The sequence below is a fragment of the Taudactylus pleione genome, unplaced genomic scaffold (genome assembly GCF_031769625.1).
Source record: "Taudactylus pleione unplaced genomic scaffold, aTauple2 ptg000377l, whole genome shotgun sequence".
NCBI classification, from domain to species: Eukaryota; Metazoa; Chordata; class Amphibia; order Anura; family Myobatrachidae; genus Taudactylus; species Taudactylus pleione.
In genome coordinates this window covers 5,908,743-5,926,156 of record NW_028284778.1, presented here as the reverse complement: position 1 = coordinate 5,926,156, position 17,414 = coordinate 5,908,743, and the positions used below count along the sequence as shown (strand labels likewise).

Sequence of the window (17,414 nt, the reverse complement as noted above, 5' to 3'; positions counted from 1 at the left end):
ATAAAAAGCATACAGAACAACATAGTGCATACAACGAATGTAAAACAGAACACAATGGCAGGCAAAGCAGGGCTGGGAGGGCATCCAGTGTCCCCTGTGGAATCAGAGAATGGGATTTTACTGGTAAGTACCAAAATCCTATTTTCTCTTTCATCCACTAGGGGACATCTGGAGATCTAGACACTGGGGATGCCCCAAAGTTATCCAGACTCGGGTGGGAGAGCCCTGAGCAACCTGCCAACAAAAAAACCCTACGACCAAAAGTAGGTTGAGGTCGCAAAGGTATAAAACAAGAGAATCAACAAAAATGTGGAACGTGGACCATGTGGCCGCACGGCAAAGCGAGTTCCGGAGGTGCCACGACAGGCAGCCTAATAAGCACCCACCGCACGAGGTCGGAGGTCAGGAACCTAACAACATGCACCTGTCAGATGGCCAAACAGATCCATCTGGCCCTCCTTCTATATAGAAGCAGGCCAACTGCGTTAGCAGCAATTAAAAGACAACAATGAAACTAGACTTCCACAATGCTGTTATACAGGCCATAAATCCAAAGTACCCGCACCATCTTCAAGGAGAGGGACGACAGAGAGCCATCCGACCACACCAGGACACAATCCGTTGGGTGATGTGGAAGGCAGAAATCAACATAGGCATGAAGACGGCAAGGCACAGAGTACTTTAAAGACATTATAAAAAAAATGAGACAAGGAAAACGATAAGAGAGGACTCCCAACTCCGAACCGGCCTGGCCGAAACCAAGACCAATATGAGGACAGACTGACGAGAAGACAGAGAAGAGTTAACAGTCCACATCCTAGAAAGGCTCGAAAGGCTCGCACAGAGAAGACTGGAGGAACATCAGAACCAACAGATCTGTATGCACGACAAATAGAGGCTGTATTCTGAGAACTGCCCTGAAGAAAACCTGAGGGAACAAGGTTAGGCGGCGCTGAAAAGGATTGACAATGTTTAAGACCTGAACCTTGAGAGAACCGAGGCGTAACCCAGCGTCCATGCCCCGAAGAAGAAAGGGAGATGGGACAACAGAAGCAGATTTGGGAAATCCCCGTCTCATCACACCAGGTCGCATAAGAGCACCAGATGTGATGACAATAAGCAGACATAAATAACATGCGAGTCTAGAACATGGTGGGAACCACAGGATCCATAAACCCTGGTATGACTACAGATAGCATACCCAACGCCAATAATGGACCTGCTGTAAGACTGGGTAAAGAAAATACCTTAAAACAGGAGGACCTGGCGAAGAGGTAGTAGCTAGGGATCCTTGACGAGGAGCAGAAGGAGATCTAAGGACTAGTCCCAACAGGGCCAATTCCGATCCAAAAGGATGACCATAACCTTTACTCACGTGAAACGTTGTACTCGCAGAAGAAGGAAAAACAGGAGGAAGCACATAAAGTTCTAACAAGTTCATTGTGGGATCTTGCCATCATATAGGAACTACATGGATGAGGCAAGTTCTATATGGACCTTGCTGCTGCGTAACTCAGTAAGCAGGAACTTACTATAACTGCATGCTCACTGGTGACACATATTTGAGACTGCATAGATTTTTCAGTCTGAGTGGGCAGAGCCCATCTGTGTCCTTGGCAAACAAGCAGCTTCTCTAGTACAGAGCTTCAAGAAAAAAAAACTCTACAGGTGCCTAACAAGTACCTAGGCAGATGCTACAATTGTTTACTGAAAGTGGGGGCTGTAAATAATGTCAACTGTGATCTGAACTCAGGAGCTGATTCAGGGCCTGATTCAGAGCCGGACGCTATTTGCGGACGGTCGTTCTGAAAAAGGGGATGGATATTTAAATTTAAGCGCTCGCTCTTTGCGGTCTGTTGACGCCTCTATGTCTGAACGAGCAAACGAAACATGCGCTCGCTATTTTGAAAAAAACGCCCCCTGGCCGCTCGCATCATACGTCATGTCCGCTATTTATTAGATTAATCGAGTACATCGAAAGGCGTATGAACTGCTCGCTATTCTTGTGGTAGCATTTTCCTACCGCAATCATGCGAGCAGTTCAGGCTAAAAAACAACCAAGTGACGTGGTCGATGACGCTGCTTTGTTAATTATGCACACCCTTAAAACGCCCGTTTTTGGCACGCCTGCGTTCGGATCTCCACTCCCCGTTTTCAAGCACCTTCCCCTGTTACCAACCACAAACGCCTCATCCTGTCACTCAAATTAGCAGGCACTCGCTATTTTGCGAGCACACGATTTCCGACCGCACTGACTGGTTGGCGCATGCGCATTACAACCCATGCGCAGATGTGCGAACATCGCTTGGAGCGAACGCTTACGAGCGGCTCTGAATCAGGCCCTCAGACCCTCTCGCTAGGATGCATTCGCTCATAGCTGCCGATGGTTCACATTGTGCGCATGCGTATGCATTGCAATGCATGTGCGCAAACCACTGCGAAAGATTGGGAATCGCTTGCTCGCCCAGCAGAATGAGTGACATGAGAGGCCGTTTGTGGGTGGTGACAGGGGCAGAGACCACTAGTAACGGGGGAGTGGAGGTGCAAACGCAGGTGTGCCTGAGTGTTGCAACGCCGTTTCAGAGGCGTGCATAATTAAAAGGCAGTGTCATAGTACATGTCACTTCGGAGAAGAAGCGGAAGGTTGCGCCGGTACTAAGTCCCGTCCCCAGCCCCGTTATTATAGCGGTAGTGACTGTGCTGGTGTCGGGTCAGTGCTAAATGACCACTGACCAGCAGCCTAGTGTAGAAGCCATAAGTGCTGCCTGTGCAGCGCTGGCTGGCATGCTGGGGACCTGCGAGACATGGTAACTCCGCCCCCTTTACTTCCCGCTGGCACCTGGTCGCCATTTGTGCGGGAACTACAGTCAGTAGCCGCCGGCTTCATTGTGTGAGAGCATTAGTGAGAGCGCATAGTTTAGAAAATCTCCACAGGCTGACATCCGCTCAGCAGCGTTATTTCCCCCGCTGATACAGCCGTGCTATTACAAGGCGCCGCTGCCGTCGGCTGTCAGCCAAGCACTCTGAACCAGCGCCGCTTGACAGCTGCCTGATATCCAGCGCTCACTTCTCCCCCTGCTGTTGCAGTTTTCTCCCCCATGCTATGCACTCCTCCATGAAGTGGTTTGCCAGAAAAAATATACTTCCTGGACGCCCATACAGTCCACACCGGGAGTGCAGGACACTGTATACTACGGAGTCTCAATGAGCACAGTATTCAGTGAAGAGGTGGTGGGGGGGAGACACCACATGTTAATTAATCTCAGTCCCCTGCTAGTCAGGGGATGAGGTCATACTTACCGAGCTGCCAGCATCGGGTCCTACGGTGGGCAAAGGTGACATGGACACATCCTCTATATTAGGTTGTGGATGTCCCTTCCCTGACTAGAGTCAGGGTGCCTGGGACCCGGACGCTCACTCTTTATTAGTGGTGGCGGGTCTCCTGATGTATCCATGTAGCAGGCTGACAGATGCAGCGAGCTGTCATCCGGTCCTCAATGCTTGTGAGGAAGCTATAAAATAAAATGTAAAATACTAAACAAGGGCTGGAACTCAGCCCCAAGTGACCGGCTCCCTCGAGGCACAATTCTCAAACTGGGGCTTCTGGGGGATAGAGGTGGAGGAGTCACTCAGACTTAAAGATTTAAAGTGCCAGCTCCTCTCATCCACCCGTCTATACCCAGTGTCTAGATCTCCAGTGTCCCCTGGTCGATGAAGGAGAAATCACATTATGACCACACAGTAGTAATGTCCCTTACACATAAAGCCCACAGTAGTAATGCTCCATACACATTGTGCCACTTAGTACAGTACCCCCCCCCATTCTCCCCCAGGTCTCTCCCTAAATGCAGCACCTACCTGTATAACACAGCTCCTCAGCGCATCACTATGGGAGTCGGGGGAAGCCGCAGTTTCTGTCTCCGCCAGTCCCGCCTCTTCTGCAGCCCAACGCCAAACAAACGGTTCCTCAGCACAGGGCACTGTGGGATTGGCATGGGAGAGCCGTCATGACGTCTTACCCAGTCCCTGAAGACACTATGTTGCATAGTATGGTAGCATTATGTAAGCAAACAATAATAATATTCCTATTCATTAAATGGATGCAATATAGCCTTGTTATTGACATATGTATATAACTTTGGCACTGGAGTATTTGCAACACATGAATGTGCCGATTCCAACTGGCATATCAGTAATTAATGATATATATGGTTGCAGCATATTAACTGCTGTGGGAGAATGGGGTAGAGGCGGTACTGCTGTGGGCAGGAAAAGTGATAATGCCCACACTGCTGTAGGCAGAAAGGGGCCACGGCCGCCCGCACTGCACATGAATGGGGGCGAGTGTAAGCTATAAAGGTGTGTTAGAGTGAGCGATCGTCCAGATCCGCCACTGACTGCCGCAGTCCCAGGGTGAAGATCTGGCTCTCCATTACCCTAGACTCTAGGGACGGGAATCATTTGATGTTTCATCAGAACCATCGGTCAGATAGTTCCAATGTTCGATGGTTTTTTTATGCAAACTGTTTTTATTGAAAGAGGTCCAAACAAATTCAGATGGAATACAAGTAGATAAAATGGATACATATACTGACAGTGGATTATTCCATTTTGAAAAATACAATCACATTTATAATATAGATAGGTCACATCAAAAATACACAATAAATCGATGAAAAAGAAAAAGGAAGGGAAATCGGGGGAAGGAGAGTCAGAGGGGAAAGAGGATTGAACGGGAGAAAAGGAGGGTAATTAAGGGGGACGATATGTTGTCGTCCCAGAGAGGACTAGTGTATATGCTTGTTAGTGGCCCCACAATAGGATATATTGGAGTCAAGAAGAAACTGATATGGATGCAGTATGTAAACCGTTAAAATTACAGTATAATGTGGAGTCTTTGAACACTAACCAAGAGAGCTAAGTGGCAGTAAAGTCGGTTGGTCGTCCTTTAGAGCAGGATATGTTGTTTTCCATATCCATATAATAATCTATCCTTTTAAACCAGTCTTTAATTGAGGGAGGGGAAGAAGATTTCCACAAAACAGGAATGACAGCTTTAGCTGCATTGTATAAATGCCTTAGTAAGGAATTCTTATAGGAAGTCGTGGAAGATGATGTTATGTTTAAAAGCCAGAATCCAGGGTCTCTAGGGACCTCTCCACCAAGAATTGATTTAGAACACTCAAACACATTCAACCAAAATGGGACTAGGGAAGGACAATCCCACCATATATGGAGGAGGCTACCTGGAGCAGAATTACATCTCCAGCAATTCTTTGTAACCTGCACAAACATTTTATTAGAAGTACAGGATATCTGTAGTAGCGGGATAGAATTTTGTAAAGAGTTTCGAGAGTAGCTATGCAAGATGAACTAGCAAAAGTGTCTAAAATTAATATCCTGAACTTTATCTTGAAGTTCTTTTTCCCATAATTTGGTGAATAAAGGGGGCGATTTAAACAAGTTTTCAATAATTAATGAATATAATGTGGTTATAGTATGAGACGGAGTTTGAGAGGCTGAGTATAAAGATTGAAATAAAGTGGGGGTCCTAGTAAGATCAGAAAGCTTGCACGAGGAGGTAATGAAATGTTGTATTTGGAGGCATTTCCAAAATTCGGACTGGGGGAAGTCCCAAGATTCCTGAAGCTCTGTGAAAGGGCGCACCCCTGACGAGCAAACCATCTGACCTACTCTAAAGAGGCCATTTGTCAAACAGAGAAATCAGAGTTTCCTAGAAATCAATTTGGCAATACTCTTCAGGTTCATGAAAAGGGAGGGGTCATACTAAACAGAAAGGGGAGTATCCCCTAGATATCCTCCAGCACACTAAATTGTACCTGCAACAATACATGAAAGCTATATGGTAATAGAAATTCAGAGATATTTGTTGCATGCATTTATAACTACATGGTAAGCTGCCAGGCCACTTCACGGCTTCTCTGATACTGGCAGTCCCTACTCTGCATGATAACAGTGCACACTCTGGGCCATGTACTTATCTGTTGTAAGGCCTCATGATAAAGGCGCATACAGAAATACATCCAAATTGAGAAACAGCTTACCTGGGAGTCACCCCTGGGAACTCCAGCGAGCACTACAAGAGCCAGCATGCCCTCCAAATGCTGGCTCATTCATGCCACTCAAATCATGAGGCCTTACAACAGATAATTACATGGCCCAGAGTGGGCACTGTTATCATGCAGAGTAGGAACTGCCAGTATCAGAGAAGCCGTGAAGTGGCCTGGCAGCTTACCATGTACTTAGAAATTCAGAGATATTTGTTGCATGCATTTATATTACCATAAAGTTTTCATGTATTGTTGCAGGTACAAATTAGTGTGCTGGAGGATATCTAGGACATACACAGGTACATAAACCAACGTTTCAATGCTCTATTTTGGCATTTTCGTCAGGGTGCAAGTGAGTGCTAAACAAAAAGTGCTTACCTAAATACTTGCAGGGCCGTCCATGCCTCTGCCCGCCAACAGCCCGGTCGGTCAAAAGTGACGTCACTGGAAGGTGCCGTGCGGTGACATGGAGAGACCACGTCACGTGTTACACCAACTATCAATGGGAGGGAACATCAACGTTACCATAGTAATAGACAAAACAAAAACAGAAACATGAGCATGATATAGCATTAGCAAGTATCGGAGATTAAATGGGAAAAAAGCTAATTTTACTTATATGAAAATCACACACATGGAGATGGAGAGAAATGAAAAACTAGAAAAATAAAACATAAAGAGATACCTAGGAAAGCAAACAAACACATAAATTAATGAACTAAGTTAATGCCAAATACCCTGCAAAGCATAATCAAATACTAATAATATTATAAAAAACAAGACAGTCCCAAGTATTCATCTAACCCCCTCGGAGCCAAGGTGTCAAGTTAAAATATCCAACGAGATTCAGCTTGTAATAACATAAGAGAGCGGTCACCACTCCGCACTGGAGATGGAATATGTTAAATGATGCGGTACCGCAAAGTCGCTAAGCTGTGTTTCGCTTCGCAGAAGTGACGAGCGACTGGTTGATCACTGGATTCTGATGCTAACGTCAGTTTGATTGATGAACGATGTGTGGCCATACGCCCCTTCAAGGCCCTTTCAGATTTTCCCACAAAGTGGCGCCGGCAGTTCCTGCAGTACAAATACGTCACCCTTGTAGTATGCTACCTAAGAAGTGCCAAGTCTTCTTTTTGAACCACTGGACTATGGGCCTAAATAATTACGGACTGCTTTTGCGATCACGGCTGCGTAATGCCGTGTGTTGATCATTTTGGGGGAGGTTTATCAAACCTTTAAAGAGGTCATGTGGAAGTCCCAGCATTCCCTGCCAGCTCTAAGCTGGCAGAGTCACAGGTTGTCCAGATCTAGTCTACCTGATACTCATTTACCTCTGTGCAATATGGAGACTGAGGACTAGAGGTACAAAGTTTCTCATGGGTCTGACCTAGAATTTTAAAGCGGCAATAATATCCATTACGCAGCACCATGTACTATGCAGTTAATATCGTTCACGCTTTAGATTTCCAGGTCAAACCCACTCAAAGCAGCTGCTTTGTAAATCTCACCCTGAAGTAGAAAGTAACAAAGAGAGAACGGCCTCATCCTGTGAGCCAGAGAGGAGAGGATCATGGGAAGGAAACATTCTATAGTCACTACAAATCATATGTGTAGCTTGGACACAGAGCTGTAACATGTTATAGGTGCCCATATATAAAAGTAAATGCTCTGTGTAACACAGGATGTAGTCAGTATCCTGTCACACGGGATACCGGCGGTCTATATCCTGGTACCGGAATCTCAAGAGCAGATGGGATCTTGGCTCCAGAGTACCGACCGTCGGCATCCCGAAGGTAAGCGTCGTGGGGGTTAGGGAAGGGTTAGGCACTTGGTTGGGAGGGTTAGCATATCGAACAACAAGTGTCGGTATGCTAGCCCTTTCGGGATGCTGGCGTCAGGATTCTGATAGCGGAGATACCAAGCGCCGGCATCCGAAATGGGTATGATATCCAGGGTGTCGGGATGCCGCTGGTCAAAATACCAACAGCGGCATCCCAACAGCCAGAATCCTGACAACCATAGCAACTAATGGTAAGTATTTTCCTAACCCTCCCTCCCGGTGCCTAACCTTAACCTACCCCTCTAGTGCCTAAATCTAACCTCCCCCTCCCCGCACCCTAATTGTAACACCCCCTCCCCGGTGCCTAAACTTAACCTTCCCCTCCCCGCACCCTAATCCTAACCCTCCCCGGTGCCTAACCCTAACTAGCACTGAGAGCATGGTGAGGAGAGGAGACAGCCTCAGGACTTTAAACGTGGCACCGGACCCTCAGGTAAGTATCAGCAATAAGGCTGGCCAGGCGTGGAGTCTAAACTGGCTGTAGAATTATTAAACAGGATCACAAAGGCTGGAGAGCTCACCCTCCCCCGGACTACAGACTACATCCCCCGGCATCCCATACCCAACCCATGTAAGACACCTAAAAGGTGATATCACTGCACATATTTATAAAGTCAAATAAAAGAAACCAGGTGCATTAACAATTGTGAGAAAATTATTTCTATACAGGACATCTCAAATTGCCACAAATAATATTGTAGGCTACATCCAAAGGTACAGAGGCTTGCAAAAGTATTCAAGCCCCTACCCAAAGATCAGATTTCTATGTATTAAAAATGACACTTGGCTATCCCAATGAGCGGTGTTGGATCAATTGTGAGGAAAGGGAAGATGGATCCTACCAGTGTTAATTTTGACAAGGAATTTAAATTTAGTTGTAGTCTTAGTCACTTATTTAAAATTGTAGTTTTTTTAAAGTCACATTTTAGTCTCTTTTTTTTTGCTTTATTTTAGTCAGGATTTAGTCAGTGGACCTCATTTTAGTCTAATGTTTTAGTCATACTTTTTGCAAACAGTTTAATGATCTTGTAATGGGTTTTACTGTAGAACTTCTCTAAATTAAACACAGATTTCCTCATAATTTTCATTATTAAAATGTTTATATTTTTGTTATTGTTTCAATTTAGTCCTCCAAAAAAAATGGTGTCGACGATTACTTTTAGTCTAAATTTTCATTTACAAAATAAACACTGGATCCTACCACCCAGGCACTGCTCGGACAAGGTCGCCCCTCATAGCTCAGTGTCAGAGCAAGATGGAGTCTTGTAAGGGAAGCCCAGAGAGGCCAATTATCACTTTGCAGGAGCTACAGGAGGTCAGTGGCTGAGACTACAGTGAGTGTGCACCAGCCACACATAGCAAGAGCTCTGCCTACACAGGCCAACCTATATATAGGAGGATGAACACTTCTGCACCCGCTGTACAGTCCTGATATACCAAGTAGTATAGGAATATGTCCAAGTACTTCAACAAAGCCAGGTCCATACGAGTGTGGCATCTGTGTAACCAGAGTCTGGAAACACAGAAGTCGTCTAGGACTTGAGATCTCAGATGGCGGGGGAAATGTAATAGGGTGCGATCTGCAGCCGCTGCAGGATCTCCTGCGAGTCTTCCCGTATTTTTAAAGTGGCAATCATTTTAAAAGGTAAAACGAGCTTGGTTTTACATTTATAATGCTTTAAAAATACGGGAAGACTTGTAGGAGTTCCCCCAGCAGCTGCAGATGGCACCCTATTACATAAGCTTCAGCATCTCAGAATCCTTCATCTCTCCCGTCAGTTCCCTATTTAATAATATCATCAAAAGTCATACCACTGTGTCCTTCCCAGACCCCCTCACCTCTCCTGTCAGCAGGTAGATGATCTCCAGGGTGAGATTTACTATCCGCTCAGTCATGTGACTCCTGTCCTTGTCCATCCTCCTGGAATTAGTGCCGCATCTCATCCTCACGTTAGTTCCAATAAAGACTTGTGTTCCCCACAGCTTAACTGTCTATAAATAAATATTTTATATTGAAATAAACATTACACAGTACAACATATGCAAATATGATACACTGATTTATCATTGCCTTCTCTTATCCCTAAGCCATACAGTCCTGTTGGTTAGTGTTTCCAAACATTTCCTATAATGACTATTCAGTGACAGATACACAATAATATACCTGGGCACACATTACACATTCTCATGTCCAGCACATGTACCCCCCATACCCACAGTCACTGCTCAGCATTACACCTCATACATACAGACCTGGGCACACATTATACAGCCTCATGTCCAGCACATGTACCCCCCATACCCACAGTCACTGCCCAGCATTACACCTCATACATACAGACCTGGGCACATATTATACAGCCTCATATCCAGCACATGTACCCCCCATACCCACAGTCACTGCTCAGCATTACACCTCATACATACAGACCTGGGCACACATTATACAGCCTCATGTCCAGCACATATACCCCCCATACCCACAGTCACTGCCCAGCATTGCACCTCATACATACAGACCTGGGCACATCTTATACATCCTCATGTCCAGCACATATACCCCCCATACCCACAGTCACTGCCCAGCATTACACCTCATACATACAGTCCTGGGCATATATTATACATCCTCATGTCCTGCACATATACCCCCCCATACCCACAGTCACTGCCCATCATTACACCTCATACATACAGTCCTGGGCACACATTATACAGCCACATGTCCAGCACATATACCCCCATACCCACAGTCACTGCCCAGCATTACACCTCATACATACAGTCCTGGGCACATATTATACATCCTCATGTACAGTACATATACCCCCCATACCCACTGTCACTGCCCAGCATTACACCTCATACATACAGACCTGGACACACCTTATACATCCTCATGTCCAGCACATATACCCCCCATACCCACAGTCACTGCCCAGCATTACACCTCATACATACAGACCTGGGCACACCTTACACATCCTCATGTCCAGCACATATACCCCCATACCCACAGTCACTGTCCATCATTACACCTCATAAATACAGTCCTGGGCACACATTACACATCCACATGTCCAGCACATATAGCCCCATACCCACAGTCACTGCCCAGCATTACACCCTCATACATAGAGTCCTGGGCACACATTATACAGACTCATGTCCAGCACATATACCCCCATACCCACAATCACTGCCCAGCATTACACCTCATACATACAGTCCTGGGAACACATTATACAGACTCATGTCAGCACATATACCCCCATACCCACAGTCACTGCCCAGCATTACACCTCATACATACAGACCTGGGCACATATTATACAGACTCATGTCCAGCACATATACCCCTATACCTACAATTACTACCCAGCACGTCCAGATTAGAGGCAGGGCCGTTGCCCAGTGGCTCCCACATTGATGCAAACAGTGCCCGACCGGTCCCACTCTGCACACGCACATGCCACCAAGTGCAGGCAGCCAGTTGGGGGCAACTAAAGGCTAATGGACCCAGTTGACCTCTCAGGCGGCAGTGGAGAGAGTAGGTTACCTTCTGTTGTCTGTCAGTTAATTGTGTCGTTGAGCAGCAGCAGCAACAGAATGCAGGCTCCCAAAATTTATCATATGCTACCAGGGGTCCTCCCGCTGTCACCAGGGTGCAGAGTAGGAGTTTCTAAATGTTCTGTAGATCAATGTTCGCTGGCATCGCTTCCCCTGCCTGTGGCTGCTGCATGCGTATGTGTGACCGAAAAGGCGACTCCTGTCTCAGCTCTCACGCTGCACCCTTCCTGTTTGCCTGCCCCAACACCACCCCCAGGAGATGGGGGTCTCCAGGGCTAGGTTATAGGTCTGTGGGGGGCAGGCGGCATCACACGTCTTAACCTGGCCCTGCTGTCCAGCATCTGTAATACCACGCATAGGCAAGAATACAAATGTCAAGGTGCAGGAGAAAGCTGGAGTTACCTCTGTGGTGTATCAGTATTCTTAGTTCTTCCTTTGGTGCAATTCTCAACTCAGACCACAGACACAAAAAGAATTGCAGCCACAATGTATGCTAATAATTTTTGTATTCATTAATAATGACACCAAATGATGACTGGAATGGGTCAGATTGATTTAAATTAATCAATGTAGTTCACACATAACGTTCAATACACGTTTCCAGGGCTGGATTAAGGTCTGTGGGGGCCCCTATATACCACCGTTTCTTGTCACCCTAGGAACATTTTTTTTTCTTTCTATTCACCTTAATGCCCCCAGTAGTAATGCCCATTGTAGTAGTGCCCCTTATGCATTGTCCCCAGTAGCATTGTCCCTATGCAGTGCCCCCAGTAATGGTCCCCCCTATGTAGTGCCCCTTATGAAGTGCTCCCTGTAGTAGTCCCCCCTATGCAGTGCCCCCTGTAGTAGTCCCCCCTATGCAGTTCCCCTTATATAGTGCCCCCAGTAGTAGTCCCCCCTATGCATTGCCCCCAGTAGTGGTCCCCCCCTATGCAGTGCCCCCAGTAGTAGTCCCCCCTATGCAGTGCCCCCAGTAGTAGTCCCCCCTAAGCAATGCCCCCAGTAGTAGTCCCCCCCTATGCAGGGCCCCCAGTAGTAGTCCGCCCTATGTAGTGCCCCCAGTAGTAGTCCCCCCCTATGCAGTACCTCTTATATAGTGCACCCAGTAGTAGTCCCCCCTATGTTGTGCCCATTATACAGTGCCCCCAGTAGTGGTCCCACCAGTAATGCCCTTTATATAGTGGCCCCCCCTATGCAGTGCCCCTTATATAGTGCCCCCAGTAGTTATTCCCCCTATGCATTGCCCCCCCCTATACAGTGACCCCATGAAGCACCCCCCCTAATGCAGTGCCAGTGCCCCTTGCACACACACACACAAAACTAAAATTTACCTGATACCCGCTCCTGGCGACGACCACCGCTGTCCAGTCCTCCGGGCCCGCTCTCGCTCAGCACTATGGGATGGGAGAGATGGCATGATGTCTCTCCCATCACCTGCTGCGGGGACAGCCGGAAGGTGGAGCTCATGAGTGAGCTTCAGCCGTCTCCCTCCGTGGACGCAGCAGCCAATGAGAGTCTGTCTGACTCTCATTGGCTTCTATAACAAACACACAGCTGACGGCGGCGGCTGTGTGTTTGTCACTGTGTAGTGTGGACCGCGCTCACTGCAGTCTACACTACACTAGCGGCGGGTGCAGACAGCGGACCCCGGTGCTGCTAATGCGGGCCCCTCCTTGTGTAGGGGCACAGGGACGACCTCCCCTGTCGCCCCCCACCCCTAATCTGGCCCTGCACGTTTCAATATGCATAACCTCACTTTCATTATGAATTAACTGGTTCTGCAGAATGCGTCTAAAATAACAATATTACTACAGACTTAACTAACACTGACTAGAATACCTGCAGTTCTAGGTCACATCTGAGTTCCTGTGTGTACACGTTGGGGGCTGGTAATCGCATGCATGCACAAAATAGTTTTTTTTGCTTAAACAGTATTGTTGCAGCGCTGTTGTTGAGATAATAGCAGCTAAAATGACTGCTTGTGTGTGTAATAAATGGCTCTCTGTGCTAATAACAATGAAACAGACTGTGGCACTGAAAGTCCCAGCCACTCTTTAGCTTTGTTGACCACTGCTTCTGTGCAGAAGCCACAAACTCCGCACACGCCCCCTCGTGTAATGGTCACGCCCTCTCCCAGCTCCTCCTCCAGCTGCCATTTCAGCCTGCTGGCAATTACTCTCCTGTCCCCAAATGTCATTTTTGTTTTAAATCAACTTTATTAAAAAAAAAAAAATATGTCACTGTCCTCTACTCCCTTTTCAAAGATGCCCAATGAGATCTCATCTCTTATAAATGGCCGTTGTCATTAACACCTGTAAAATAATAGTCTGCAATGGAGGGGTTTATCTGTGGCTGGGGAAGGTCTTTAAGTGATACCACGCACCTGCAGGGTATCACACATTACACCCTCATACATACAAATCTGGGCATACTTTACACCATACTTGCCTACCCTCCCGCAGTGGAAGGGGCCGGTGACGCGGTTCACGCTGAATTGCGTAATTTTGGCCCCGCCCCCACGACACAATGCCGGTAATTTAGGCGTTGTGAAGCAGGGGGCGGGGCCAAAATTACGCAATTCAGCGTGAATTGCGTCACCGGCCCCTTCCGCTGCGGGGGTCTAACTGTTAATCACGGGGGGGATCGGCGGCTGCCGGGAGGCTTGCCTGCCTTTCCGGGGGGCCAGGAGCTGCACCCGATTTTCGGGAGGCTCCCGGCCAAATCGGGAGGGTAGGCAAGTATGGTGTAAAGTATGCCCAGATTTGTATGTATAAGGGTGTAATGTGTGGGGCCAAAATGACGCGATCATGTGGCCCCGCCCCCATCATGCCTACAAATGCAAGTTACTTGCCCGGCCACACCCCCTTTCACCGGCCAAACCATACTTACCAATTTTCCTGTCCCCTGCTCTGGGACGGGGCACCCAGATCGGCAGAGGGGTGGCGTGGTGGCCAGGAAAGTGAGCAGTGCAGAATGTGTGTTGGCACAATCGCGTCATCGCCTCTGCTATACAGTGCTGGGAAAAATGGGAATTACTTAGCTATTCACCGCGAAACGCATCATCGCCCCTCTGGACAGCCCGAAAGCTGGTGCAAGCGAGTAGAGAGAGGCGCGGGCGGTGGAGGAAGTGCAGAAGACTTACCTACTTTTCCAGGTGGCAGCATCCAATTTTGGGGAGCCTCCCGGCCATTTCAGGAAGAGGAGACAATGATGTCTCATACCCAGAACCATTGCCCAGAATTAAAAAGCCATACATAATAATAATAATAATAATAATAATACTGTTAGCGATAAAAGTATCCTTCAAATCTATCTGTCCCAGACTAGAAATTACACTGTGTACAGTACAGCGGAGTCTGAAAGTTATGTCAGGGTCAAAGCAGAATTTAGACTACAACAAAATGGCCGCCGTTAATGTAAATGTACGGTTAGGAACGTATTGCTGCAGGAATGGTATACCAGAAAATGGCCGCCGTTCTTCCATACTAAGGACAGATATGATAATTATTTCCCATACAGTTTTACAACATGCTGCTGAAATTAGTGTAGTTTGGTTATGTCCTTGGTCATGTAGCCCGTGAAAAAAACGGCGGCCATTTTTCTGTGGTCTTTAGATTATGTACATCCTGATTTATCTGACCGAGTCTGACTCCGGTATACCTACCCTGACAGAGGCGCCGAGGAGGGGTTTCAGAGGAGGAAGATAGGTTTGTTCTGGTGCTTTACAATTACTGTATGTATGAGGCAGTGACTATGAGTATAGGTTTTGGTCTTGTGGCTGTATAATGTGTGCCCAGGTCTGTATGTATGAGGTGTAATGCTGGGCAGTGACTGTGGGCATGGGGCTATATGAGGCTGTATAATATGTGCCCAAGTCTGTATGTATGAGGTGTAGTGCTGGGCAGTGACGCTGGGTATGGGGGCTGTATGTGCAGGACATGAGGCTGTATAATGTGTGCCCAGTTCTGTATGTATGAGGTGTAATGCTGGGCAGTGACTGTGGGCATGGGGGTATATGTGCAGGACATGAGGATGTATAATGTGTGCCCAGGACTGTATGTATGAGTGTGTAATGCTGGGCAGTGACTGTGGGTATGGGGGTATATGTGCAGGACATGAGGATGTATAATGTGTGCCCAGGACTGTATGTATGAGGTGTAGTGCTTGGCAGTGACTGTGGGTATGGGGGTATATGTGCAGGACATGAGGATGTATAATGTGTGCCCAGGACTGTATGTATGAGGTGTAATGCTGGGCAGTAACTGTGGGTATGGGGGGGGGGGTATATATGCTGGACATGAGGATGTATAATATGTGCCCAGGACTGTATGTATGAGTGTGTAATGCTGGGCAGTGCCTGTGGGTATGGGGGTATATGTGCTGGACATGAGGCTGTATAATATGTGTCCAGGTCTACATGTATGAGGTGTAATGCTGGGCAGTAACTGTGGGTATGATGGGTATATGTGCTGGACATGAGGATGTATAATGTGTGCCCAGGTCTGTATGTATGAGAGTGTAATGCTGGGCAGTGACTGTGGGTATGGAAGCGCGGGGCATGGGATGTAGTTATGAGACCGGCAGCCGCGATGCCGCCAGACTCAATACGTACAGTTAAATCCCGACAAGGGAATTAAGATAGGCGTCAAAATACCAATGCCTATTTTAATCCCGACGCCAGAATGCCGGAGGACGCCAGCCTGTACGAGGTAAGTCTGAGGCGCCCTTAGCGTTAGTTGCGGGGGGAAGAGGGTAAGGTTTATGAAGCGTAGCGGGGTTAGGATTAGGTTTTGAGGGTGGGGGGGTAAGGGTTAGGCACGAAGGGTGGGAGTTAGGTTTAGGCACTAACGGGGAGGGTTAGGGTGCGGGTTGGGTTAGGTAAGTCTACTTACCCGAAACCTGTCGGAATACCAACCATTGGGATGCCGCTGTTGGTATTCTGACTGGAGACATCCCGACAGCCGGGATTTCATACCCATTCCAGGGGGTATACTTTTTCCACATTTTGTTATGTTACAGCCTTATTCCAAAATGTAATAAATTCATTTTTGTCCTCAAAATTCTACATACAATACCCCATAATGACAACTTGTAAAAGTTTTTGAGGTTTTTGCAAGTTTAATAAAAAAAAACCCTAAGAAATCACATGTACATAAGTATATAGGGCAGGGCGCAGCGCCCCACTGACACAGCCTAGCGGGAACGCTAGCCTACCGAGGTCTCATAGCATGTGCAGAAGTTAGCAATTCCTGAATGAGGTCTGGCCTTCCTTATCTGTGCGTCTGGGTCCGATGTGACTGATTGTTTCACTATGTTGCCCTAGTATACGGATGTGAGTAAGGGAAGTGGGCGTCATTATGTCAGGCTGCGATCGCAATGTGAATACACACGTTTACATAGCACCGCTGATATTAGCAACTGCGGTGCTTGCGTGTAAGCAGAATAGCGATCTATGCTGAATCAGGCCCTCTCTCTAAGATCGCCAGTAACTGTGACAGTCTCCAGATCTTCAGTGTAAATGTCTGCATCCTACACTAATCATGAGCAGGCTTTTCACTAATGTAAACGTACATCTGGAGGGTAATGGCAGATTAACTGTGTTACCTTGACAGGGCATGCTGGGACTTATGGTTCCACTATAGCTGCAGAGTCAGATTGTCCAAGACTGGTGAAAATCGGGATTGGCTAACTTTTTTTTGTGCTGTATACTGTTCTATCCTTGTTTTACACTTCTCTCCTGTCTGCTGTACTTTCCTCCCACCTCTTTTTTTTTTTTTTTAAGCCCAATTCTGTACAACTGTTATAACCTTTTATTGAAATCTGTTTTCCTACTTTAGTTCTTTCCCCATATATCTAACCCCTTCTGCTCTTCTGTGTTCTCTCCCCTCTCACTTCTGTTATCTGCTTGGCCTAAGTATAGTATTCAGTGT

At 47.1% G+C, this 17,414-nt stretch overlaps 1 protein-coding gene across 1 annotated transcript in view; it reads left to right on the top strand.

The window, feature by feature from the left end:
- The first annotated feature begins 15,101 nt into the window (after positions 1–15,101).
- LOC148508083 (uncharacterized) overlaps positions 15,102–17,414 on the top strand; it is a 98,539-nt gene continuing 96,226 nt past the window's right edge. Inside the window, 1 exon segment of the mRNA XM_088445073.1 lies at positions 15,102–15,191. The gene's annotated coding sequence lies outside the window, so the exon portion shown is untranslated.